Source organism: Nyctereutes procyonoides, unplaced genomic scaffold, assembly GCF_905146905.1.
Source record: "Nyctereutes procyonoides isolate TBG_1078 unplaced genomic scaffold, NYPRO_anot_genome, whole genome shotgun sequence".
NCBI lineage: Eukaryota > Metazoa > Chordata > Mammalia > Carnivora > Canidae > Nyctereutes > Nyctereutes procyonoides.
In genome coordinates this window covers 10387179-10414056 of record NW_026575051.1, presented here as the reverse complement: position 1 = coordinate 10414056, position 26878 = coordinate 10387179, and the positions used below count along the sequence as shown (strand labels likewise).

At 50.2% G+C, this 26878-nt stretch overlaps 1 protein-coding gene across 4 annotated transcripts in view; it reads left to right on the top strand.

Annotated features, from left to right (window-relative positions):
- TFEB (transcription factor EB) overlaps positions 1-26878 on the top strand; it is a 56024-nt gene that overhangs the window by 14016 nt on the left and 15130 nt on the right. For 2 of the 4 annotated variants that reach the window (XM_055330179.1, XM_055330177.1), the window contains one exon: positions 21125-21178. The exons of the other annotated variants lie outside the window; for them this stretch is intronic. The gene's annotated coding sequence lies outside the window, so the exon portion shown is untranslated. The remainder of the gene's footprint in view (positions 1-21124; positions 21179-26878) is intronic. 4 annotated transcript variants of the gene reach the window in all.

Sequence of the window (26878 nt, the reverse complement as noted above, 5' to 3'; positions counted from 1 at the left end):
AGATTCAGACAGATCTGGCTTTCAGTGCTGTCTGAACCATGTAGTGTGTGACTTTGGGCCTCAGTTTCCTCACGTGCAAAATGGGGGTAGTAAGAGTCCCTACCTCTTAGGGTGATGGTGAAGATCAGATGAGATGCCATAGTAAGGAGCTTAGCACAGGCCTGGCCCAGAGTGAGTGTCTGACGAATGGAAGCCTTTACTAGGCACCTGTTGTACAGAAGGTCATGTGCTGGGCAGGGAGTTTGAGCCACACAGATCTCCCTAGAGGGCTAGAATTTGAACTGTGGATCAAGGCCACTAATTGGGCCTTAATTTCTGGCCATGAAAGCAGCTGAATGGGTCTCAATGAATATTTTTCTTTTTTTTCAATGAAAAAGAAGATATAGAGAGAATATCCAAGTGTACTGCATGGTATTAGTCAAGTGTTTTGTGCAACTTATTTGTTTCAGGTTCGTGTGTGTGTGTATGTGTGCTATTTGTATATGTGTGTGTGTACACTGGGCCAAATAAAATATATTTTTCCATAGATCATGGTCAAAATATTTGGGGTCACTTCCTTAGAGTTTATCTCCCTCTTGTGCAATGTTTATGGGAACACCTACTGAGTGCAAGACCAGCACCACATGCTGGGGGCCAGACTGGGGATTCTGGGCCCAGTTCTTGGCATGGCATATATCGGTGAGTGGGCCCTGTGGGAGGTCAGCAGAGGCAGAGGGTGAGGTGGTCAGGGAAGGCTTTCTGGGTGATGACATGCATTGGATAGGGACAGTGTGGGGTGACAATGCCTGGGATGAATGGTTGACTCAGGGTCTGGAGCTAGAGAGCCATCTTGGGAAGTGAGTGCTCCCTATCTCCCTAACTCACTAGCTCCCTAGTGAGTGCTACAGGGCCAGGCCTAGCCAGAAGTGCCCATGCTAGCTAGAGGAGAGGATGGGTGGGGGTCATCCCAGGGCACTGGGCAAGGGCTGTGCCCATCTTCCCTGGCTGAGGTGGGGAGGGGTAAAGGAAGACTCAGGATTACTGATGTTCCTCCCATCCCCACCACCTGCAGGATCTACAGTGACTCAGTAAGACCTAGGGCCCAGGGCTTAGCCATTTCCTCCCTTTCCCTGGGCCTTGGGAGCCTCCTGAGTCTTCTCCCCTTTACTGCCCCAGCTGGTTTCAGCGAATCTGGCCTGGAGCCTGGATCAGCCCTGAGCCCTGGTCCAGGGGCCAGAAGCTTTTCCATTACTTAAATCTCTGCCCAGAGCCAGTTGGGGCATCAGTTTCTTCATCTGTTAAGTGGGCATACTAACCCCTGAGCAGCCAACCTTCTGGTTGGTAATGCTAATCTTGTGACCAAATATGGATAAGCCGGTTGTAGGACATTCAGAGGGCTCTTGGTGAGTAGTCATTGTCATTTCTAAGGCTGAGAGAGCTGGGAAAGGTCATGAACTCATCAGCTGCCTGGCTGGAGAGCCCCCCACCCCCACCCCATCCCGTGACTTAGGGCTATAGGGCAGTGGTGGGGAGAAGCCTGTGATCCATGGTGAGCTGGGACTATCCTTGGCTCTGAGGGGAAGGTGGCCTTTTAGGGCCTCAGAGGATGACACCCAGGTCAAACCTGGGTCTGGGAACCCCAGTTTCCAGAGTCCTCCTCTACACCGGGCATCCTAGGAAGCCCAGCTTGAAGGTGTTGCCAGATGGAGGGGGCAGGGCCCTGGGACTGATTGGCAGAGGCCAATTTCCAGGAAGCCATGGGTGGCTTCTAGCCTGCTGTGCCCAGAGCCCAGGTGTGAGCTCCCACTGTAGAATGTGGTATCTAATGATAGGTCACATATACTGAGCACCTGCTCCTGGGCACAGTGTTAAGCACTTTTATACATTTGCAAATTTAATCTTCACAGTAACTAAATACACAGCTCTTCCATTATTCTTTTTTATAGGTGAGGAAACTGAGGCCCAGAATGTTGAAGTCTGTCACTAGCCTAGTTAGTGGCAGAGCTGGGCTGAGGCCATGAGTTCTGGATTCAGATTGCTGGGGTTGAAATGTGGGTGGTATCACTGACTAGCTGTATGACCTTGGACACAAGTGACTGAATCTCTTTGACCATTAGTTTCTCGCTCTGAGAGATGGGGATCATATCAGTGCTTTACTCAAAGGTGGTTGTAAGAATTACAGGAGATAATGCAGGTGACCTGCGACCCATAATAAGGGCCCAATAGGTATGATCTGCTTCATCATCTCTCCTGCCTGCAACAATAACCTGCTGGGTGACCTGGGCCAGTTGTGTGACACAGGGTACTGATCCCTTCCTTGTGTAGGAGAGGAAAACTTCTCCTTTCTTCCCTTCTAGATTCTTTGGCTGGCCTACTAATGAAATTGACATAATACAGATTAATAGGAGAACATTTAATTTTGTATGTACAAGATCCCCAAAGATATGAAGCCCCAAGAAATGACCAAAGCAGGCAGTTCTGACACCATTTAGACAAAGAAACAATAAATTTGTGAAGAATTGACAAAACAAAGGAGTTTGGGCTTGGGGTAGCTCATTAGCAAAGAAGTAACAAGGTTTGTTTATACCGCCTCCTAGGCCCAGAATTCCCTATTCCTGGTGGTAAGGATGTCTCTCTGCCTCCTGATATGGGAGGGTACCTTGCATGTGGGAGATTTATTTCCTGCTCTCAGGGCATAGTGGAGAGTCAGATATCCTTCTTATACCTGCTGTCTCTTAAAGTAACTTTAATTCAAAATAACCAATATGCCAAAGCGGTGTCTTTTGGGGTGGCATATTTTGTTCCCCTTTGTTTTCACCCGTGAAACTTCCAGAAGTTTCACAGTCTAGAAGCCGAGCTCCATTATTTAATTGAATTAATCTTGAAAATATGTCAGTCCAGTTAAACAGCTATGTTTCATTTTAGGAGCTGGTGATGCATCTGGGCTCCTAAGGTTAGGCCTATATTGTGTGACAAATCAGGTATTTAGGAAGGCATTTTTATGGAAAGAAAAGACAAAGGTTAGTGATCAGAGCAATCTGTGATCCCAGTTTCTGGGTTGTGAAGACAGCCAGTTGAGAAGGTTTCTAGATGTCAGGCTGGAAGCATCTTCAGAAGGAGTGAGGGTAGACAGGGGAAATCTGTTAGATTTTCCTGGTTTGCAGTTTGTGTCTCTGGGGATCTTTTCTGAGGGGCCACTACAACAATAGGCAAGAAGGTTGCCTGTACAGAGGCGGTTGTGGCAATTCCTCTGAAATTTCTATCAAGTTGTTCACACTACATAGGGCTTTAGGGCAAAGGGAAGCTTTAGTTCTTAGTTATTCTTTGTTAAAAGTGGAAGGACAGGGGCACCTGGGTGGCTCAGTGGTTGAAATGTCTGCCTTTGGCTCAGGGAGTGATCCTGGGGTCTTAGGATTGATTCTTGGGCAGCCCTAGTGGCTCAGCGGTTTAGCGCCGCCTACAGCCCGGGGCCTGATTCTGGAGACCCAGGATCGAGTCCCATGTCAGGCTCCTTGCATGGAGCCTGCTTCTCCCTCTGCCTGTGTCTCTGCCTCTCTCTCTCTCCTCTCTGTGTATTCTCATGAATAAATAAATAAAATCTTAAAAAAAAAATGCGACTTGAAAGTTAAAAAAAAAAAAGGATTGATTCTTACATTGGGCTCCCCTCAGGAAGCCTGCTTCTCCCTCTGCCTGTGTCTCTGCCTCTCTCTGTGTCTCTCATGAATGAATGAATGAATGAATGAGTGAATGAATAAAATCTTAAAAAAAAAGGAGAAGGACATTTGAGAGCATCCATTTGGAGAGTTGTCACCAAGTATTGGAGGAAACTAGAATTCAGGATCCCTTTTGTGCAAATAACTATAGTGTCATGAAAATAAGAATACTCACTAAGAGTCTACAAATTCTGGAGGCATCAGGCATGGAGTAAAAGGTAAATGTTTCAATTCTACTTACAAGGGTATAATTTACCAAATTGCTGTAAGTCATTCCTAAGAAAAAAAAGTTTTGTTTTTTTTAAATCTGGAAAAAATTGAGTATTAGAAATCCAACAATGTTTTAAATTAAAAGTCATGGCAAATGGAATTCCAATAAAAATATACAAAAAAAGTCATAAAAATTATAATCATCTTTATCAGTTAATTCAGTTTCATGTAATTAATTTGTGCTGATGTTGACCTTTTAACAGTTTTATGAATCCAGTTTTTCCTTAGAGGTCTGTTAGTTTTTACCCAGTTCAGTGGTATGATCTGAAAGTTATCAGAAACCCATATTCTAGAGTACTTGTAGGAGTCCTTTCCATGAATCTTTCTTTTTTTTTTTTTTACTTATTTATGATAGTCACAGAGAGAGAGAGAGAGAGAGAGGCAGAGACATAGGCAGAGGGAGAAGCAGGCTCCATGCACCAGGAGCCCGACGTGGGATTCGATCCTGGGTCTCCAGGATCACGCCCTGGACCCAAGGCAGGCGCCAAACTGCTGCGCCACCCAGGAATCCCTCCATGAATCTTTCTGAAGATAAAACACTCTTATAAAAGTGTCAGAGTAAAACAAGAACTTGTATAACTGACAAAAGACTTTAAAATGCCTATGGTTAAAGATCTGATGAGAGGCCATTACCATGTTATTGATGAGGATATTTGGTTATTTCTGTGACATACATTTTATGGTAATAACTAGAATTACAAAGGATAAGATTATATTAGGACATATCAGATATCTAGGACTTCTATACAATTTCTGCAACACTTAAAACATATACCTCTACTAATACAATATAAAGAAGACTTAATATTAACTTTCTTTGACAGTGCTTCCCATGTGATTTAACATAATAGGTCTAATTAGTTTAAAATGCCCTCCTAATACCTTTTAAGTTTTATTGTTATTTTTTTCTTTTAAAAAGGGAGAAAGAACAAATCTTTCTAGATGTTCCAGAAGCCCTCTGGAAAATCCCAAAGTTAGTTTGAGGTCCAAATGACTTTAGAATTTGATTTGGGGGAAGTTTGTCAAATGATATTAAAAAAGACTTGAATGCTTGTTAAAAAGATCATAGATCATAATGAAACAGTACTTAATTATCCATTTAACCAAAATGACAATAAAAGATTTTAAAGGGAAATACAGAAGGTTCTAAGCAAAACTCAGCTTAATATTGAGTTAGACAGTTTTCTTAAGTAATCAAAGGACTGATAATAAAGATAGACTTAAAAGTTTTAAAAAAAAGGAGGGGCAAAGAGGGGGGAAAAACATAAAAGTCTTAAAAAAAAAGGAAGAAAGAAAAAGACCTTTTATAATCTCTTATCAGGAACAGACCAATAGTCCAAGAAAACTCTGTCCTTTTAGCAGTTTTAGTTTTATAATAGGCAAACTATTGATATTAAAGCTTATTTTTAAAAACCCTTACAATAACAATTTGATTTTAGCCAGATTGGTCACACAAGGTAAAATTCTCTCTCTCCTCTTTAACTTCTTAAAAAATGTATCCTCAAACCTCATACGTTTTCTAACCAAAAAAACCTCACCCTACTTTTTTTTGCATAGACTTGTTTCCCTTACTATTTCTAGTAGTAATTACATACTTAATTAAAAATTTTAACCCTTAAAAATTTATCTTATAGTGAAAACAAGTAAATAAAGGTGAACTGTATGTAGTACCAGCAGTCTATAAATTGGCAAATTTATAAATACATTTTATAATTTCTAGAAGCATGTGCCTTTTTAAATAGTATTTTAATGTGGCCAAGATGTGTTTAACAGACCCAAATATCTTTAGTTCCTCTGCAATAGGAAGACAACATTAGATAAATTTATGTTTGGGGTCACCTAGGTGGTGACCTGGGGTCTTGGGATCGAGTCCTGCATCATGCTCCCTGCAGGGAGCCTGCTTCTCCCTCTGCCTATGTCTCTGCCTTTCTCTCTGTGTGTCTCTCATGAATAAATAAAATCTTAAAAAAAAGTTAAATTTGGTAATTAATGTTTAATGTTCTATCTTATTTGTAAATCATATTGATATTCAATGAATTTCTATCATTTAACTTCGCAAAACTAATAATGGAAGTTATCAAGAGATTTGGGAAACTATTTTAAATTTTTAAATTTATTTTTATTTATTTTTAAGACTTAGAGAGAGAGAGAGAGAGAGAGAGAGCGAGCACAAGCGGGGGAGGGGCAGAGGGAGAAGCAGACTCCCCACTAAGCAGGGAGCCTGACGCAGGGCTCCATCCCAGAACCCTGAGATCATGTCGTGAGCCGAAGGCAGACACTTAACTGACTGAGCCACCCAGGCGCCCTGGGAAACTATTTTTAAGTAGACGTACTATAAAACACAATTATTATTGAAAAGTTTACGTAAACCCTCTTATCCCATTCATCTATCTAAATTACCTGTTTTAAGCAGTATGTTTAAATTACCCACAAAAACTTCATGAGATGATAGACAAAATCAGACATCATCCCTAGCTACTTTTCTCACTGACAAACTTTGTAACATAAAACATAACCTTACTTGGGCAGTAAACCCTAGTACAATAAATGTTGTATCTTTGCATCATAATTAATGTTCATAATTCTGAAGGCATGTCTGTTTTAATTAAACCAACAAGCTTTAACAAGCTTTTATTTCCCAAAGATTATCCCAGATCAGTGTGGAACTAAAAAAAAAAAAAGTTTTTCGGCTTAGTTTTCATATTTCTGAGTTTTAGTATACTTTGTCCTTCTAAGTGCTTGTTCTTCACCAACTCAATAGAGCTCTTTTAGAGATTAATTTTGGCAAGAGCATCTGGTGGTAAAAAATTATCATATATCTACAGCATTCATATAGACACATGTAAATATATAGAGAGACACAAACAGAGACTTTATAGCCATTGTTCTAAAATTTTAGCCAGGAGTCAGGTGCAATGATACGAAAATCACAAGTTCATAGAACAGTTGGATCCAAATTTTATTTCTGGCAGTTGGAACAAGTTTGTGTGATACCACAAAGGCACAGAGAAAGTATCTAAGTCTATTCCAAGGAGTTTTGGGGTATATTTGCCTCTTATCAGAGTCAAGACTAATTGCCATTTAAATTTTACCTACTTTTTCTTAAGTGCAGGATAATTGTTTCCAATGTCCTAATCTTTTACAATATCTACAAGCATTTTGAGATGATTAAGTGAGGTTTGGGGATTGGTAAAGATAGGTGGGATTTGAAGTGTGTCTGCTGCCACATTTCTGGCTTTGTAGAGGCCTGCAAGACAAAGAGTCATTTCCAGCTCCCCAAGGACTGGATTGCAACCTGAATATCAAGGGGCTGACCTGTCCATCCAATTAAATTTGCTTCTTTATATCAGGGAAATTTTCAACTGAGATGGGAAAATTTCTACGTCCTAGATATTCAAGCTTTAAAACAGTGTGTCTAAAAATCTATCTAAAGTGTTTAACAAAGGCCTTCTTGGACCAATTCACCTTAAAGGGGAAAGCCTCTATTATTGTTCCTATTACTGAACATCGGCCTCCAGCTGATTCATTTCCTGATCATTTGTAGGAGGGCCTGGGAGAACTTCTAGTCATCTGTTTTCTCTGTGAAGGAGGGGAGGGGTGCTTTTCCCTGGGAGGCCATCTGGCTTGTCTGATAACTATAGTATAATCATGGATGGAAAGAATGCTCCTTAGCAGCTAGTCAAGGTCCCTGTGAGTGGGGTTGTGAATGACCACTAATGGTTCTCATTCTTCTTTAACTTTGGTAGGATCCACCATTTGCTTCGACGTGGATGGAACTGAAGGGTATTATGCTGAGTGAAATAAGTCAATCCGAGAAGGACAATCATCATATGGTTTCACTCATACATGGAATATAAGAAATAGTGAAAGGGATTATAAGAGAAAAGAGGGGAACTGAGTGGGAAAAATTAGAGATGGAGACAAACCATGAGAAACTCCCAACTCTGGGAAACAAATGGTTGGGAAGAGGAGGTCGGGGGGCAGGATGGGGTAACTGGGTGATGGGCACTGAGGAGGGCACTTGATGGTATGAGCACTGGGTGTTATACTATATGCTGGCAAATCGAACTTAAATAAAAACAAATGTAAAAAAAAAATCGGTAGGATCCTCTCAAAGTGGAGACAAACGGGCTTTGTGATTTCATCTTGTTGAAAAAGTCCTTAAGGCTAGCCACCCTATTCCCTTGCATGTTCTTTTTAATTTGATCTTTCTATAGGTACAGGTATTTAGGATAAATGTTAGTTATTTAGGAGGCAGTTATTTAGAATGAGAGGTCTCAATTTGGTTGTGTGTGTGAATATAGAAGTTTGTCCAACTCAAAGAATCCATGGTCATCTTTAAGGAGGATCTTACATTAACCTTAATGGCAATTCAACCCAAAGAGCCTTTTAATTGGTTAACCATGGACATGGGTGTGTGTGGGGGGGTGTTCCTAAAGAGGGCGTAAAGGATGCAGCCCTTACGAGATCCAGGAAGTTCACCTAGCATTAGTCTAAGAAAGCAAACACCTGTGTCATCATAGGTGATAGTAATGGTATAGTAAAAATGGCATCTCTGTCTTTCACAGGAACACTGAATGTCTCCAGTTACAGACCTGCTAATTTGTGACTGGGTGGGTGCTATTAGAATGAGACTTTAGCACTACCAAGACCACATACATTGAGATGACAAAGGCCCTTGATGGATTGGGACCTCTTATGACAGATTCTCCTGAGAGTCGTCATTGTCAGACAAAGAGAATGCTGCTTGTGGCTTTGTCTCTTAGAACTCCTGTCTATTCAACTGGCCATCAGACATAGGCCGGGACATGCCCTTTTCTGCTTATGGACACTAGAGAGAATATTCCCACTGGTCACAAAGCCAAGCTCTCGGGATATAGAATAAGATGAAAGGAAAGGAGATGTCTGCTTCTCTCCCATATGACAAACAACACAAAAGAGACAAAAGAAAACAGTGACAATCTCTGGTTGTCAGAGGATGAATAGAAAACAAAAGTATTTATAACACATTTTTACTAGAGTCCCCATACACAAGGAACTAGTTTACACAAATATTTTCTCTTCCCAATCTAAATTTAGAAAAGAAAAGGACTTACCACTCTTGCTTTCACCAGACCCAGCAGGCTGAATCTGGGAGACCAACATGATTAAGAATTTTTACCTTCTGCTGTCTGCTGGCTCCTACAAGAAGTCCCAGAATCTCTCAGCTGCTCCCCAATGTGAGCATTGTCCAGCCAGGGAAAAGAAGCTCCATCCTCTGGCTTATCACCTGGAGTGACAGAGGTTCGACTCTGACACCATATGTGAATGGTTCATGTACAGATGCCGACAAGTCTATTCTTATCATTTCTGGGGGGGGGGGGCGGTGGGCAGTGAGGGAAGCACATGGGAAAAATGAGGGAGACCCTGGGACCGTGGGATCTAGCATGTTGGCACTCCTAAATCCCGTCTCAGCCCCTACGCGTGCTTTCTGCCCTTGACTGTGCTGCTGTCCCCCTCAGGTCCCAGCTCCCCAACTACCTATGAGGTGGGCTGGTCCCATTTGGCAGGTGAGCCAGGAGGGGAGGGAGCCAGGGCACCGTTTCCTACTTTCCTGTGGGGTAGTCGGTGTTCGGGTTGGGGAAAGAAGGTCAAGCATCTCAGGGCCTCAGCCCAGCTGTGCCTTGAGTGGGATGGCCTTCTCCAGCCCTGCTCACTCCTTGATACCTCCCACCTTTCACCAAGGGTGGCTGGTCACCTGGCCTGTGGGCTGGGAGGGTGTGCAAGCAGGTCCCTGTCTCCGTCATCCCAGCAGTTAGGGTATCGATCCCCTAGGCCCTCTGTGGACTGGCATGGGCTCTGAAGGAGAGGCTGAGAGGTTTACCAGGCCCAGTTGGGAGGTGGGAAGAGGTGGTGCCTCCCTGGCAGACTGTCCTCTCCCGGAGGGCTGTTTGCCTGAGTTATTCTTAGCACTGACTCATTATAGGGTCTAATTTTAGCCCTGTTTCTATGTGTTTCCAACATCTGGTGCAGCCAGGACTGAAGGGGGTGTGGGTGGCAGGGGCGACCCCTTTGGGCATTGCTGGGGACTGGAGCCACTGGCAGAAGAGCGCGGACAGAGTCTTCTACTTCCCACACCTGTCACAAGTTGAAGCCAGGCACGCAGTAGGTGTCCTATTTGTGTGTGGGCCTTGATTGCTCTGCCACTATCTCATCCTTCCAGCTCCAGCTCCTGTGGGGGTGGGGAGGGGGGGTGAGTGTTCCAGGCACCCCCCCACCCGCACGCCCCCTCCAGCATGAGCTAACGATGCTCATCAGGTAGGCTTTCCCATGCCCCTGGCTCCAAGGTTCCAGTTGGCTTCTGCCCCTGCAGAGGTCAGGACCTCAGAGGAAGGAGGCAAGCCCCAAGCTAGGGGCCTTGTCATAGCCCCCATTATAGGGGAGGAGTATAACTCAGTAGTTAGGGGTGCAGCCAGATGGCCTGGGATCCACTCCTGGCTTTGCTGCTTCCTTTGTGTGACCTTGGGCAACTCATCAGCTTCTTTGTAACTCGGTTTCCTTATCTGTGGGATAAGGATGGGAGTATAGTGTTTTGAGGACTAAGATAAGAACGTTGGAAGTGATGAATAATAAGTGCTATATGAGGAGGTAGTGGCATTCTTACTACTTTTGTTATTATTACTAATGAGAAGCTCTGTGTGTACCCTCTTTGTGTATTGGAGTTGGACAGGGGTCTTCTCAACTTTTCTGAGTGAGATGAAGCTAGGGATGGGGCTCAGAGGGAGTGGTTATACCCAGGCATCATGATGGCCGTGGTTTCTGTAGGGCTGCAGTAAGGGGTGGAGGGCATACAGGTGGGTTGGAATGCGGGCTTTACCCTTCACAGGTTGAGTGAGTCACTTAGCCTTTGTGAACATCCATTTCTTTACCTGCAAGACAGAAGTGATAGTAGGCCGTAGAATTTTTTTTTAAAGATTTATTTATTTATTTATTTATTTATTTATTTATTTATTTATTCATGAGAGACACAGAGAGAGAGAGAGGCAGAGACACAGGCAGAGGGAGAAGCGGGCTCCCTGTGGAGAGCCAGATGTGGAACTCATCCCGGGGACCTGGGCATCATGACCTGAGCTGAAGGCAGATGCTCAACATCTGAGCCACCCAGGAGACCTTAGGCCATAGAATTCTTGCCAGGAACACGGTGGGAGCTGAATCCGGAAGACTTTTGGGGAGTGGCGCTGCTGTGTCCCTTTCCTGTGAGAGGGATGTAGTGCCATTGCCTTGGGAGTCAGGGAGGAGACGGTGGCCTGGAGCCTTGCGGAAGGGGGCTGTGGCCCTGGCTCTCCCTACGCTGTGTGATCTGTGCACATTACTGGCTTCCCCTGGGCTTCTGTAATGCAAAGAGACCAGAGAAAGCTGGTTTTGAAACTCTTCCCCCAAACCCCAGGGAGTGATTTGGGGACTCTTTGAACTCACAGGGTGGGGAGGCCCCCAGTTGGAGGCCAGGTGCTCTGGCCCTCCCCCATCCCGGAAGAGCTACTTTACCATCCTGTTTTACATATCAAGGTTCTAGGTAAATTTTATCTGAAAACAGGGTTCTGCTGCTAGAAACAGCCCAGGGACCTCTGGTGGGTGACTTCCCAGGCTTCTTGTCCTCTGATGGGCATTGATTCTTGGAGGTGACCTGTGCAGGGGGGGTTCCTGAGTGCCACGGGTACTGATGCTCCTGGGGTGTAGGGGTACAGAGGAGGCTGCCAGGTGTGAGTGCTGCCCTGGCCTTGCTGCCTGCAGGACACAGGTACCTTGAAGACAACACTCAAGCCCAGAAGCAAAATCTCGCAGGAGGGAGTGAGAGCTGGGACGGGCAGCTGCCACAGCACTGGCTCATCGTAGGTGCTCACGAAATAGTTCAGAATGAATGAAATGGTACCAGTGCAGTATCCCAGAAAAACAGTACCTCTCCTATGGTGGCGGGTCTTCCCCTACCCCTTTGTCTTCCTTCTTGCCCTCACTCCATCTTCCCTGTCCTCTGCTTTGTTTGACCAGCCTGAAGCTGCCCCAGCCCTGGAGTCTAGGCTCAGCCCTGCTCATAAACTTGAACAAAGACACTCCCTCAGTCAGAGTCCCAGCTTGACTATTGGTAAAAGGAAGGTGATGGACTCAGTTTCAGAAGGTCCTTTCTGGGGATGCTGGGGTGGCTCAGCGGTTGAGCATCTGCCTTAGGCACAGGTCGTGATCCTGGGGTCCTGGGATTGAGTTCCGCATAGGGCTCCTCACAGGAAGCCTGTTTCTCTCTCTGCCTGTGTCTCTGCCTCTCTGTGTGTCTTTCATGAATAAATAAATAAAATCTTTAAAAATAAAAAATAAAAAAAGAAGGTCCCTTCTGGTGGCCAGCCTCTGTTCTCAGGGCAGGTCAGGCACATGTGTGTGCACACGCACATGCACATGCTCATATGACTCCATGAAGTGGGCCTGGCTATGGAAGGTCCCTCTTCCCAGGCAGGAGCCCCCTCAAGTTCTCCTGAGGTGAAAGTTGGGATGCTGCAGTGCTCTGAATGGGGCCCCCAGGCTCTGATGTGCTGGAGTTAGGGCTCAGCCAGGGACGTGGGGGCCTGTGGGTGGGTGTGAGAGGAAGGGTGGGCATCTGACTGTGTCCCCTGGGTTGCAGCTGCCACTGTGACTTTCGTGCATGACCTTCTGGGAGTGTGGGCGGCTGCCCATAGGGCACATGTTTGTGTCTTTCATGCCAGGGTGTGAGGGGGTGTGTGAATGGAGGCAGTGAGGGAGCACGGGCAGTTATCTACCGTTGCTGGGAGCTGCCAGGGCTCTGAGCAGAATGGAAAGTGATTTCATGCAAAGGATCTCTTTGGTCTCTGCATTTTGGCCACAACCCGAGGTATAGGTTGGCCTGGCTTCCTTCCTTCCTCCAACAACGGGCCAGAGGCCTGAGCTCCCCCTCCACAGGCCTCAGGGGGAGGAGACTGCCCTGATCTGCAGTCTGACACCTTCTCAGGGGGGTTTCGGGAGCCGTCTGCACCTGCAGCTATAGGAGTCAGTGTGGGGACTGGGAGGGCATCCAGGCCTCAATTTGTGGCACTATGTAATCCCCTAAGCCAGAGGAAGTAGGCTGCGGAGGCCCAGGCTGGGATGCTGTGGTCATTACCCTGCACCAGCCCAGTGGTTTCTCAGTTGGAGAGGACCTGCCAGGGAAGGGAGAGGAGAGGCTCCACCTGCCCACCGTCCCTGCCATCCCAGCTGCAGCCTGCTGGTGACTCATTCCCCTGGGGAGTGAGCCAGCTTCTCTCCCCTGGGTCACTCGGGGCCTTGGTACAGAGCCCAGAGCCCCAGCAAGATGGAAGGGGGGTGGGCAGTGGGATCAAGGCTCTCTTTCTGGGGGAGAGGGTCACAGCAGACTTTTCTTGCCCCTTCTCCTGGTCCCACAGACTACCTTCCCTTTGTCCATAGCAGAGGTCACAGCCCCAAATTACATAATGGGTCTGAAATGCCTCACAAGCAAGAAGCCCAGTGGAGCAGCTGGATCCGGGACTCCCTAATTCCCCAGGGTCCAGCACTCAGCGCGTCCCCATTCCTCTGCCTGGGTTCATTGAGGGAATGGGTGGTGCCTGCCTCCTTACCCACCCCCCAACAGGGTTGTCTGTGCAGCCCAGGAGGGGTGCGAAGGCCCTCTCCAGAGAAATGAATTCCTGGCCTAACCCCAGATGCCGGCCTGCCCAGCTCTGCTCCAGGGTAACGCTGGGTGTACACACAGCCTCATTGTACGCCTGGGCTCTGTGCCCACCATGGGCCTGGCACCAGTTCTATCAACAGCAGTGGCTCCTCAGTTCCTCAGCACCCCCTGCCAGGGCCCGAGCCATTGGGCCCCTGGTGGGGAGGAAGGAGGACTGGTGATCAGAGTGGTAAGTGTGTCCTGAGTAGAGGGGCCAGGATCATTAAGCCACTCGAGGAACCAAATGAATACATTGGTTTCTGTCATCAAGTGTGAGGTACAAGCAGAGAGCATTATCCCCCATTAATACCAGTTACCATGGCATTGAGAGGCATCGGTGACTTATCCAAGGTCATACCACCAGCAAGCGGTGGAGCTCACGTTTGAGCCCAGGGAGCCTTAGGGCCAGAGCCTGGGCTCTGCACCACTTACTTCCACGTCAGGAGTCAGGAAAAGGCAGGCCTGCTTTTCACTGCCCAATGTTGGGGACTTGTGGCAGGCCACTTCTGGAAAGTTTATGTTCCCAGGGTGAAAGGGGGCCCAGGAACATTAGAGCCTAGAATCTCTATGTGCTCGTGAAAAGTGTGGTAGTTAAATTTCAAGGATGTTGTAGGAGGCTAAGTGGGCAGAGCAGGCCTCCAGAGATGGCAAGCAGCTCTTTGCCTCAGTTTCCCTGCTCCACCTGCATCGTCTCTCTCCTGTGCTTCTTGGGAGAGCACGGGAATGTAGAGGTGAGATGTGGTGAGGGCGGGAGCCTGGACCCTCACACTCTTTCCTTATGCTCCACAGACTGGTGGGAAAGCCCCCTTCCCCAGTCTAGATGCCCCTGCAGGCGGGGCGCCAAGGCTTCCAGTTACTTCTATTCTGAGAGTCCGTCCTGAGCTGCCCCATCTCCTCAGGTTTCCCAGCCCGAAGGGACCTCTGAGGCCAGGCAGCCTACAGAGGGGCAGCCTGGCTAGGCTCTGATGGGGGTCCTGCTTCTGCCTCATGGCCGTGCCCCTCAGGGCAAGATGGCAGGTACCCAGACACCACTCTCATGGGGTCTGTCCCATTTCTTACTTTCTGGGCTCACCTTTACACCCTGAACTCTGACCCCTGGGACTGGGCAGAGCTGAAACTCCTCCTTTTTCTCGGCCCACCCTCCTTGTACCCTGTTGTCCTGGACACAGGGTCTGCTCCCCTACTTTGGTGCTGGCTCATCCCTCTTAAAAATGGCGAGTGCCCACAAGATTGTGCAAGGCCAGAGCTAGGCCATGGGGACAGGTAGGGGAGAGAGAGATTGGAAGGGGATACAGAAGCCAGCTCCCTTCCCACCCTACCCCAGAGCCTTGTCTCCCTCTGCTGGGGCTCATCCTTCCCCGTTTGTGCATTTATGCTGTTCCCACCAACAAGACAACACATCTCCAATGAAGTGGACGCATCCATGGGCTCCTGGACGCGAGCAGGGGTTGGACACTCTGTGGAAGGGGGAGGGTGCAGGGGAGCACCTGGAGGCCCAGACTGTGTTGGGGAGAAGGAGCAAGGCTGCTCCTCAGCTTGGCCCAGGGCTGTGTAGGGAGGGCGTCCTAGGTGCCTTGAGGCCTGGTAGAGAGTTTGGCGGACTCGGTCTGGCGGACAGTGGGGCGCCATGGGGGGGTGATGGAGCAGGGTACGACTTTTCCTTATTGCTCAGTCCATTTTGTTTCTCTTGTTCTCTCAGGGCTGTTTTCTTTCTCTGTTTCTCCAAAGACAATAAACCCTTCTCTCTGCAATTCAGCTTCATCGGTCTGATTCCTGCTCACCCCCTCCCACATGTCCAGTCTCTGTTCTTGGCTTCCTGGCCTGCTCCCCATGCCCTGCTTTGTGTGGCTCTCCCTCCCTCTCCCAAGCCCCTGACCTGCCTTCCCTAGGATAGGGCTTGGGTGGAGTTGGGCCTTTGAGGAGTGGGCTGTGGGCCTGGTGGGGACCTCATAGGGACCTGGCATGATGAAGACTCAGCCAGGAGGATGCCCCCTCGTTTGTTTGTTTTTTTTTTTAAGATTTTATTTATTCATGAGGGGCACAGAGAGGCAGAGACATAGGCAGAGGGAGAAGCAGGCTCCCTGTGGGGAGCCCGAGACAGGACTCAATCCCAGGACCCCAGGATCATGACCTGAGCCAAAGGCAGACATTCAAGCACTGAGCCACCCAGATGCCCCAGGATGCCCCCTGTCCTGACACAGTTTACTGTCCCCTTCAGAGAATGACCCACCCCCAATAGCATGGCTAAGGCTCATGAGGAGGATCTTACATTTCATTTGTCAACCTGATAGATAGAGATACAGATTTCTCTAACAGATGAATTAGCGAGTGATGGGCCTTCATGTTGTTACTCAATTTAGCAGAAAGATATGGACCCAGATGGGAATCAGCCTGCAGACAACTATTGTGTCTTTTCCGTCTCCCTTCAGGCATCTATCTACTATTTCATAGATGCATCCATCCCTTATATCCATCCATGCATTTTATCCATGCATCCATCCATGCAATCCATGCCTGCAGGCATCCACCTATTCGTCAGATGTTTATTGAACACCTATATTAGGGATTTCACATTTAATCATTACAGAAATTCTCCAAGATGGCCACTCTGCTGAAGGTCACACAGACAATAAGCAACACATCTGGAATGTTCCGCTCTACCTGCTTCGAAACATGTGTCCTTAGTGTGGGCTCAAGTGGCCTTCCTTGATGTCCTCAGCACCTAGTTCTTAGTGTGGAGTGTGACAGCCATGTTATCGAATGAATGGGCATGCTGAGGTTCTGGAATGCTGGACTGATAGTTCTATCCTCATTGCAGTCTAGGGGTGGGAGGCAATGCAGGACCTCTAATTCTCTTGGCATTTGCCACCAGCAACCTCATGAGGCCATCACCACCCCTGGAACGGAGGCTTCTTCACCACATAATTTGCAATCCTGGCATGTCCTTACTTCTTCTGTCCACCTTACAAGCTCTGCTTCTGAGGACACTCTTACCTCTAACAGGTGGACAATTTCTAGGTATACACATGCTTCTCCGTTGTACCCAGTGTCCCCCAGGGACTGGGTTTGTAAACACCTGCCTCTTAGCTTCTCCAGCCCTCTTCCAACTCCGGCCCTTCCTTTCTAGGCTTTAGAGTTAGCTGCTCAGTGTCTGGGCCTGACTGCCTCCTCAGGGCCCATTGGCTAAGACGAGAGTGTGAGTCCAGGTAGTTTACTTGGGGGTGACCGGCAGTGGGCCAGGATAAATGAACCAGGGAAAGGAGGGAAGCCAAGAACATGTGTGTTCAGGGGTAGATGACTGCTGTGGCACCCTGAGGTGCAGGCTTGCTGGGAACCCGTGTGGACCCTGCCTTAGGGTTACCCAGTGTCGGGGTGGGGGTCTCTTTGCTAGTGCTCCTCAGCCTAGGCTCAGGTCTGCTGGGGGACAGCGGGCTGCTGCCCCTGCTGGCTCTGACACAAAGGCAGGTGCTGGCAGCTGGTGCCCCAACAGCTTCAGTTGCACTCCCTGAACTCAGGCCTGGCAGTCCAGCCTGGTCCCTTGGAGTATGCCTCTGGTCAAGCCCTATTTCCTCGGCTCCCTTTCTCTCCATGGCCAGGGAGCAGCCACTCCCAGCTGCCCTGGGCCAACCCTTCCCCCTGGAGCCAGTCACCACTGCATATTCATTGTGTTCAACAGATACTTAAGGAGCTCCTACTATGTCCCAGGTAATATGGATAAAAAGAGGAAGCTGTTAGGATCCCTCCAGGCCCTCAGAGCAGAGGAAAGGGAAGACACGAGGTCCTTCCCCTCTGCCAGACACCGGCAGCCATTTCCAGGCCCGTCTGAGGCAAGTGGACTTCTCTGTGCTGCATCCTCTCCTAGAGGGAGGGACGGATGTGATGTGTTGGGTAGCACATTGCCCGGAGCCATCTTCGAGTCCCCTCCCAGCCTGAGCATCCTGAGACTGTGATTTTAGCGGTTTTTCTGACTTCCTTTTCCTTTCTCTCAGTGCTCCTGCCTCTTCCCCTCTGGGGGCCACTAGCCCCATGGCTGCCACGTGGTTGTCTTCTAGTGCCCTCCCTCTGTGTCTCTATGAGGAACAGGATGCAATTCGTGGGGGCAATGAAGTGTGTGTGTGGGGGTCACTTCATTCAAGGGTACCCTCCTGTGTCCCTGGTGAAGGCTCTGCTCTGTGTCTGCTTCCTGGAGAGGGGCCCCCTCCTGCTGACTCCTGCTCCTACCCGCAGACCCACATTGCAGTCTCAAGCCTTATGGGGCTGAGGGCATGGGAAGAGTTAAGAGAGGGAAGTGGTGTGTAGGTAAGGCCTTAGGTGTGGGAGTGGGGGGAGGGCAGGAGGGGGACGTGGGGCTGGTGCCAGGCCTGGTGGGGCATCAGGCTACAGGTGGGCAAGCCAGCTCCTTTTCCCTTTGACTTCTCTCTCCAGCTGCCGCCCTCAGCCTTTCTCCTCCAGGTTTGGTCAGGGTGCGTGTGCCAGGGTGGGCGGCAGGAGTTTGTCCACCGCACTGGCCAACCTTGAGACCTCTGATATTCCCCATCAATCATGCACCTCCCCCACTTGGATAGAAAAGTGATTGTGCTCTTGGGGCTGGCTGGCATGCTGGTGTGAGGGCTGAGAGGAGGACAGACACGGTTTATACAGAACCAAGAGGTGGGCTTTATGATGAGGCTTTCTGTTGGTGGCTCAGGTTGGAGCTTAAGGGACTTTGGTTCCAGGAAGAGGTATGAGGCAGATACAGGTGGCTGCCCATATCTCACCTCTGTGGTAGTTGGCAGGGTGGTGGTGGTAATGGGGACCTGGGGGGGCCGCAGGACATGGTGGGTGGGAGATCATGAAATGGGGAGAACAGAGTAACAGGCTCCTCTGCCAACCCACCATGCACAAAATCTAGGGTGCCTGGTTCCTCTCTCTGCCCAGCTAAGGGAAGGGTGCTTTTTGTGTTTAAGGACAGGAACAAAAGGTAGGCCAGCTGCTGTGCGAATTTGGAGAGTAAGAGTGGTGCTCCTCTCGTAGCTGTGTGTGCGGCGGGGATGGGCAGGTGCCGCAGCTCACTCACTCTGTAGGTAGGCTGAGGTGGCAACGTTGCTGTGGAGGCCACTGCTCTTGCCAGGGGCGAGGTTGCCCGTCAGGGCAGTTCTTCCGTCTTGCCAGGTGGAGAAGGGGTGGAGGTGCCAACTGGAGTGTACCTGGGCAGCTGCCCTGTTTGGGGTCTGGGTCAGCAGCCAGCCCTGTGGAGGCCCTGGGGTGGGTGAGGGCTGGGACAGGACCCAGGCAAGGGCACCCCTGATTTTGTGCCACTACGGATGTCCCCAGAAGCTCCGGGGCGGGGGGCTGGGCAGGGACGAGGACCAACGTATAGTCAGCGGAGGTCGGCCTGTGGCTGTCCTGTGGCCTCTGTCCGCGCTGCCGGCCGCCCTGTCCTGCCCCCACCAGGCGTGAGTCAGAGCGAAAGCAGAACCTGCCAGACACTGCGCGGGGTGAAGCGAGGCAGAACCGACTGTGCTATTTTGGAACCTGGTTAATTCCCCTCCCGTCCCCCACCTCTTCTCTCAGGGCTCCCACCGCCTCCTGGTCAGTCACCAGCACTCCGCCTTCCTCGAGGGGACAGTCGGGTCGGCACTTGATTTCCTCTGGCATGTGTGGGGCGGGGTGCTTAGTGTCCTTCCCCTTGGAGGACCCCCTCCCTGGCTGAGAGGTGCTGGCTTCTAGGGAGCCTGCCTTCTGGTGTTGGGGGACAGAGTGCCCCCTCCCGGCAGGAGCTCAGAGGAACAGCCAGGGCACCCTGGGGAGATGATGGCTTTCAGCAGGGCTCTCGCCTGTGCCCTCCCCCCCTCCTATCTTTCACCACTCTGAAGCCAACTGTCCTCCTCTCCGGAGCTGTGAGCGACATGGGACAGCCTCACCCGGCTCGGAGAGGGTCGACTCGGAGAGGGTTGGGAGGGATTTCCGGACCCAGAGAGGAGATATTTTGGGGTAGAGGGCCTTTCCAGAACCCATGACATCACATACTTTCGGGAGCCCCAACCGATCCTCTAATCTATGGTTCTTTCTTGGGCGTCCTAGGCCTGCTTGAGGTCCTGGCTTCACATTTTAGGGTTTCTTTGGAGCCTGTAGACGGTCCTGTATAGGGGGTGTGAAAGAAGTCGGGAGGGTGTGTGTTTCTGAACTGGACACGGAGGTGTAGAGGTGAGAGCTGTGCCCCTCCGTGCGTAGGGTGTGCAGGGGGTCCCTGCCCCTCCTGAAGTTATGTGGTCTGAGAGGGGGTGGGCTTTGCTGTTGTTCTGTGTGAGTGTGTGCAGATGGGCACAGCCTTCACTGCGTCTTGCTGCCTCTGGGGGGACCCTGAGATCAGGGCTCACCCTGCCATTTATTCCCTCAGGAACCTGGGGTGGTGGGTTTCATGCAGGGAGGGTGGTCAGCAGGCACGTTGGTTGTGACCAATTAAAATGTCAACCTTAGGTGAGTAGGACTTGGGTTTCTCGTTGCTCAGATGGATTTGGGGTTTCGGCAGGTGAAAGCAAGGGTAAAGCAGTAAGGAGGAAAGAAATTGGTGTCCTAGGCCTGCTGCAGGGGGCTTCAGCACATGCCCCCTGCCTCCTGTGGACCACGCAGCATATGGGCGCAGGTACACGCTCTTCTCAAAGCTGTCTGGTCTCTGCTGGAGCTGTTCTTTGGACAGGCAAGTCCTGGGGCCACGTGAATGTGATGGTAAGTGTGCATGAGTGTGCGATGCTGTGTGTAGGAGATGCTGTGTGTGTGTGTGTGTGTGTGTGTGTGTGTGTGTCTCACTTAGCCTGTCTGGATTACTTTTCCACTGGTAACCATATGGGCCTCCAGGCTGCTTCCCCATAGACCTGGATCAGTCCCCCTCCTGCATAGGCCAGAGCCCCAGCACTAGGTGAGTACTGAGTGCAGAGCCAGCCTGGAACCCTGTGTTCTTGCCTCCACCTTGGCTTCTGGGCCTGAGAATCAAGGCTGTTTGTTCAGGTTCACTGTGGGGGCACAGAAGAGCCCCGGCATCCCTTCAAGTGTTTCTTTCTGCACCAGGGGCCTGCACCTCCCCATCGTCTTTTTCTACCCTTCACCCACTGTCATGCTTGGAACCAAGTGACCAAGCCCCCAGAGGGCTACAAGTGACTTCAATGCACCCACAGATATTCTAAGATGTATATTAAGATGCAGATTCTGACTCAGTAGAATGGACTACTGGGATGTCCTGAGAACTTGCATTTCTAACCAGCTCCCAGGGGATGTGATGCCTGGGAATCCTGCTTTGAGTGGTGAGGGCTTAAAAGGCCCTGATGTAGCTAAACTCTGGCCAGACTGATGCTGCTTACCCAGCCAGGGAGCTAACACTCATGGCCACCCCCAGGTGCCAGGAGCATCACACACTTCGGCTCCTGGGTCTCTTTGCCTACTCTGAGAGAGGTGGCATCATCACCATCCTGTTTTACAGATGGGGAAACTGAGGCTCTGAGAGACTAAGTTCCTGTCCCGGGTCACACGGCTGGTAAGTGGCAAAGCCAGACTTGAAATCTGGTCTGTCTATGTTCAGGACATGTGAGCCTTCCACTAAGCCCAAGTGTCTTCCAGAGAGCTCTGAGAGCTGCAGCCAAGGGGAGTGGGTGAGGAGATGGCACGAAGTTGTCAGGAAGCTGTAGGGAGCAGCCCCAGGGGCCGAGGGAAGCAGGTACCAAAGGGGGAATAGTTCTGGAGGGATAAGAGCTAAGTAAGGCTGGCATCTTCCCCCGCCTGCCTACCCGGAGCCCTTCCATGAATGGGCTTGCCGTGACCTATCTCTGTGGGCCCTTTCCGGAGAGACTCCCCACCCAGGCACCTAGCATACTGCCATGCTCCCTGCACTCAGGAGCCTGGGCCAGGGGAGGTTGGGTGTGCAGAGTCCTGACCAGGCACCCCAGGTCTCATGCCTACCAGCTGTGTGACCTTGGGCAAATCGTCAGCCTCTTCTGTGCCTCAGTTGTTCCCTCTCTGACATGGGGGATGTATTACAGCTTCCTCACAGGTGGGTGGGTAAGCTTGCACTGAGGATTAAGTCAGTAACATACACCAGCTCAGAGCAGTGCCAGGTACATGGTAAGTGCTCAGTACCGGTAACAATGAACACCTGTTGGCTTGTACCTAAGCGACTAGAGGCCCCCTCTGTAGGCTCAATGTAGGTGTCATGCTCATAGGCTTCTCCTTCCTTCCTTCCCCTCCCCTCCTCCATGTCTTCTTTTATTTAGCAAAATCCAGTTACTTAAGTTATAAAGAAATTATTTTCAAAGTATTCAGAGGCAGATTAAGCTCTTGCAAAGGCAGCCAAACAGGAGTTCATTTACGATGTGTAGGCCAAGCCATGGGGGGCTGGGGAGGCCAGTGTGGGGCTGGGGCGGCAAGGATGGAGTCCCCACGTGTTGGGTGGCCACAGAGAAGTGACCGCGAGGCGCAGTAGCTGGCTCTCCTGCTCCCAGCCCCACAGGCTGGCTCCACGGGCATGTGGCCTTGGCTGCATCCATGCTGTCCGGAGGCTCAGCATGCCCAGACAGAGCAGGCAGGGGCCTGCCAGGGATCCTGTCCTGCCCTCTCATGTTATCAACCAGCTTCCAGGGCCCAGAGAGGGGCACAACCTGCCTGAGGTCACGACTGGGCAGTGGGACAGCCAAATGCAGGTCTTCTAATGCCACTGTGCCCTTGGGGAGGCATCTGAGGGAACCCTTTGGGAACAGACTCATTCCCAAGGGTCAGAACTGTCAGGTCTCATCCTCCTTGGTGAGGGCCATCAGTGACTGTACAGGCTGACCTAGCATCCCCCAAAACTCAGCTGCTTTTCCCTTGGCGGGGAGAGGGAGGCGGGCTGGCTGGGATGGACTGGGGGAGGTCTGTGGGGGCTTGGGCCACTTGGAGTCCCATCTTGAGTCCCTTCCCTGCGCTTTAGGCCCTTTTCATATCTGGGGAGCCCCCTCCCCACCCCTGCTGGAGTCCAGGTCAGACCTCTGTAATCACTTTTCTCTCTAGCGAGCTTGATATAATCTCCCCGTCCCTGCAAGGGTCTCTCATGACCCAGGGCATCTGCCTCTGTGAGATCCAGATCTCTCATCTCCTGAGCCCCTGGCAATGCATCAGTCTTGGCGGTTGAGCAGAAGAGAACTATCTGCCGGCAGGTGGAGGGAGTCTGGCCTGCATTTGGGGGCCTCCCTGGGAACCATTTGTAGGATTCACTGAGGGTGACTGGATGGGGGAGTAAGGCGGGGCTGGGAGTTTAGGGGGACAACAATCCATCTATAGGGGTCTTCCCTATAGGACCCTGGTTTCCTCATCTGTGCAGGAGCTGGTGATGGTTATGCAACAGACAGACTTGGGCTTGCAAGCCTGCCTCACTGTGTTCCTGCGCTGTGACCTTGGACAAGTCACTTAACCTTTCTGGGTCTGGGTTTTCTCATCTGCCAGAGGTGCTATTTGTCCCCTGAGGTGTTTGTGGGGGACACATGCTCTGATGTAGGTCACATACTTAGCTCAGTGCCCTGTCCAGAGTAGGGACTCAGGAGTGTTTGCTGAGAGAGGGAACAGGTGATAACTGGGCATGTGTTGGGTCAGTGGACAAGCAGCATTCTGGGGCCCTGAGTCTCATTCCGGGAATTCTGATGGGTGGGATGGGGTGGAAGTTCAGAAGAAAGCTGATTTCTTCAGAAGTTTCCTTGTACCTGGGGAGACTGGTAGGTGGCCAGGAAACGACTAGAGAACAAAGCAGTGCAGCCACAGGCAGGATGTTAAAGTGGACCAAGTGTCAGGGAGGTGGGGCCAAGCAGGTGAGGGAAAGAGAGCAGAAAGGCAGCTGCCCACTGAGGGGCAGGGTGGAGGATATGCCAACGTGTGTGTGTGTGTGTGTGTGTGTGTGTGTGTGTGTGTGTGTGTGTGTGTAGGAGAGACAGGCCGGCAGGCAGGCAGGCAGAGGGGCTTCATGTGTGGCTGGGCTCTATCTGTACACATCACGAGGGTAGACAAGGACCTTTCTAGTTTCTTTTCTCCATGCTTCCTTCAGCTGCATAACCCCTTGCCCCCGAAGCTTAGTGGCAGTCTTCCTGGGGCAGGCCTCATGCCAGGGTCCAGCTGGTCCCTCCGGGGCAGGATGGGCGCCTCTCTGGTCTGGCTTTGGCTTTGAAGCCTCTCCATGTGCTGCACAATTGCCGTGCTTTGCCCCAGGGCCAACAGGCGGGCCAGCCAGGAGGCGCCAGCTCCCACCCTTTCCTGTGGGATGTGAGCTGGGACGTGGGGCTGATGGGCCTGAGCTGTGGGCCCTGGAGGCTGCTAAGCAGGCCAGGAGCTCCCGTGGCTGCCCTTTGCCTCCCCTCTCCTTCCTCTCCCTCCTCCCTTCCTCCTGCCTGTGTTCAGAGATTTCAAAACAAGCACCTGTCCACCCTCCACTTTTCCCCTGGCCGTGGCCCCACAGGTCCCTGCGGCCTCCCGCGGTGGGTCCTCTAAACGCAGGTGCTTTGTATGCTGGAATGGGGTGAAGCCTGAGTTCGAGTTCTACTATGCTGCCACTGATGTGCTCTGTGCAGACCCCTCTTGGAGCTTTTGCTTCCTCCTCTAAGTCACTGCCTGTCTCCTAATCTTTATTTGTCACAAACAGGGGATTGTTCAGCCTGTGCCAAGAATGGTCCCATTTGGCAGAGTGATTGTGTTCCATGGGAGATACAGAGGCCCACAGCCTATGTGATCGTCTGTATATCTGTCCCGGGTCAGGTGACACTCAGCCAAGGGGTGGAGGTGAGACTGGACATTCCTACCCTCTAGGGGAGGGTCCTGTAGGGACCCCATTTTGATCTAGATGGTCATGACCCAGGGGGCATGCCTGCAAAATGCATTGAGCCACACACTTTAAATCTGTGCGTATTAAAAGCACATACCACTGATCACCTTTCTGCTCCGGGTACCAAGTACCTTCCAATCAAAAGTGCACACTTACCAAGGGCAGTGAGTGTGATTTCCATTTGCTCTTTTTTGGTATTAGAGGTAGCCAGAGGGCCCCGCTGCTGCCTTTCATGACCTCTAGGGAACCCCTGGGCCGCATAACAAACCCCCTGAATCATGGAGTATTTCCAGTGTGCCAGACATTGTACCAAGTGCTCTGCCTGCTTGTAGTCTCTTGAGACCCCTGAGGTAGGATCCTGACAACCCACCTGCCTCTTTCATTGCACTGCAGTGAATTATCTGATATACAAGCTTTGGAAAAGAAAATCTTCTAAAAACTCAAGGCTTTTGGAGAGGAAACAAAGGGGGTGCCCAGTAGGAAAAGCTGGCCCAAGGCCTTCCTGCCCTGTCTTATCAAGAGAGACAAGCTGGGGCTCCTACTAGGCTGCTCGCCCCAGCCCAGGGCCTTGATATGGGTGTGTGTGTGTGTGTGTGCACATGTGTGTATGTGTGTGCCTTTTCTTAAAGGAAACTTAAGAGAAACAGTAAGAGGAGACTGATCCAGGGATACCCTAGGTGGTCATGGACAATGGGACAGTAAACAGTGACAAAGTGGTGCCATCTCTCCCCCCTCCACATTTTCACTCTTGCAGAGGTTCCCATACCCAGCATCCAACTTAGGTCATAACTGTTCTGGGAGAGGTGGCTCCAGCTGGTAAACCCCACTTGACTGATGGAAAAGCTGAGGCTAGTCTGAGACAGTCAGGCCTGAAGCTGAGACTCCAACCCAAGCATTCTGATGCCAGGTTCTTACAGAGACTTATATGCAAGACTGCCGCTCCTGGGGATCTTATGCTACCTCCTCCCCTACCCCCACCCCAGCTCTCTTTGGGTGTAGGCCAGTGGATGCCGCCCACCCCCACCCCAGCCCCTGCCAGGACCCGTGACCAGCTTGGTAATTTCAAATGGCTACTGCCTAAGGCATGGGGATTGTGTGTACATTTTTGTTCTGTTTCTCAGTTCATCAGGCCTTCCTTTGCCACTGCCTCTGCCAGAGGGAGCTCCGGGAAGACAAAACAAACCCAGGTCCTGGAATCTCCCCCTCTCTTCCCTTCCCAAGGCTGGAAGGTTACCCAGAAGGTCACGGGGTCCTTCCCTCTGCCTCTGGGAGCCTCAGGACCCGTTCAGGAGGCCTTCCTTTAGTGGTTGGTTTAATTTCCCTTCTGACACCACTGGGCAGCTGCCACACGACTGGTAGTTTGTAACAGCCCCAATCAGTAAGGAAACTTCTTCCTACCACAGAAGCATAGAAAGTAGTAAATGGCTTAAACAGGCATCCCGGCTGCTGGGCTTGTACCCTTTGTTGTTTCAGCCATGAGACATGTGTTTTTCTGGGAATACAGGAAATTATCTCTGCCCTTTGAGGAAGGGCAGAGTTTTTTCTGCTTGCATTTGGGGATTCTAGACCATTCCATCGTCCCAGGCGCCCCGGGCCCCAGGCTGGCTGAAAGAGATCAGCTGCTGAAACCCTTTGATTCGTAGGGGGCTTCTTCAGTGAGAATCCCTAATACAAAATGTGGCCACTCCTGCCCCAAACGCAGGATGGGGAGGGACTTAACTCTAAATCCCAGAGACCAGTCTCACCACTCGTTAGCTGTGTGACCCTCGGCATGTGACCACCTCTCTGTGCCTGTTTCCTCATGTGTAAAGGAGGGGGCAGTACTGGTACTCATGTCATGAAGTAATTGTGGTATTTAAATAAAGTGCTTTAAGCGTACCTCACATGTAGTAAGTACACCATCGGTGTTAATTATTAGTATAAAATACTTATTTTTCTGATTAGAAACATGTCCATTTTCATTATAGAAAAAGAATGACATTCCAAAGAGTAAAAAGGAAAAATTACACTCATGATTGCGTCATCAAAAGTCTGGGTCTATTTCCTCCCAAAAGGTTTTTCTACATGTATTTATACATGATGATCAGATCTTCTATACAATTTTGCATTCTACGTGTTGTCACTTGACATCTATCCCTGGGTTGCCAACTGTAAATATAACATTCCACCAGGAGGAACACAACATGATTTATTTAACCATCCTATTGTTGGACATTGAGATTATTTTTCATTTTTCTCTCTATATAATATGCTGGGCATCTTGTTGCAGAAAAGCCTTTGCTGCATGTGGGATTGCCTCCTCGGGCTGGTGGAGACTTTCGCAGGCTTCGATACATATTGCCAGATTGCCTTTCCAAAGAGGCTGTCCCTACCCTGGGGCAGTGTGTTGATGTTGCCTGG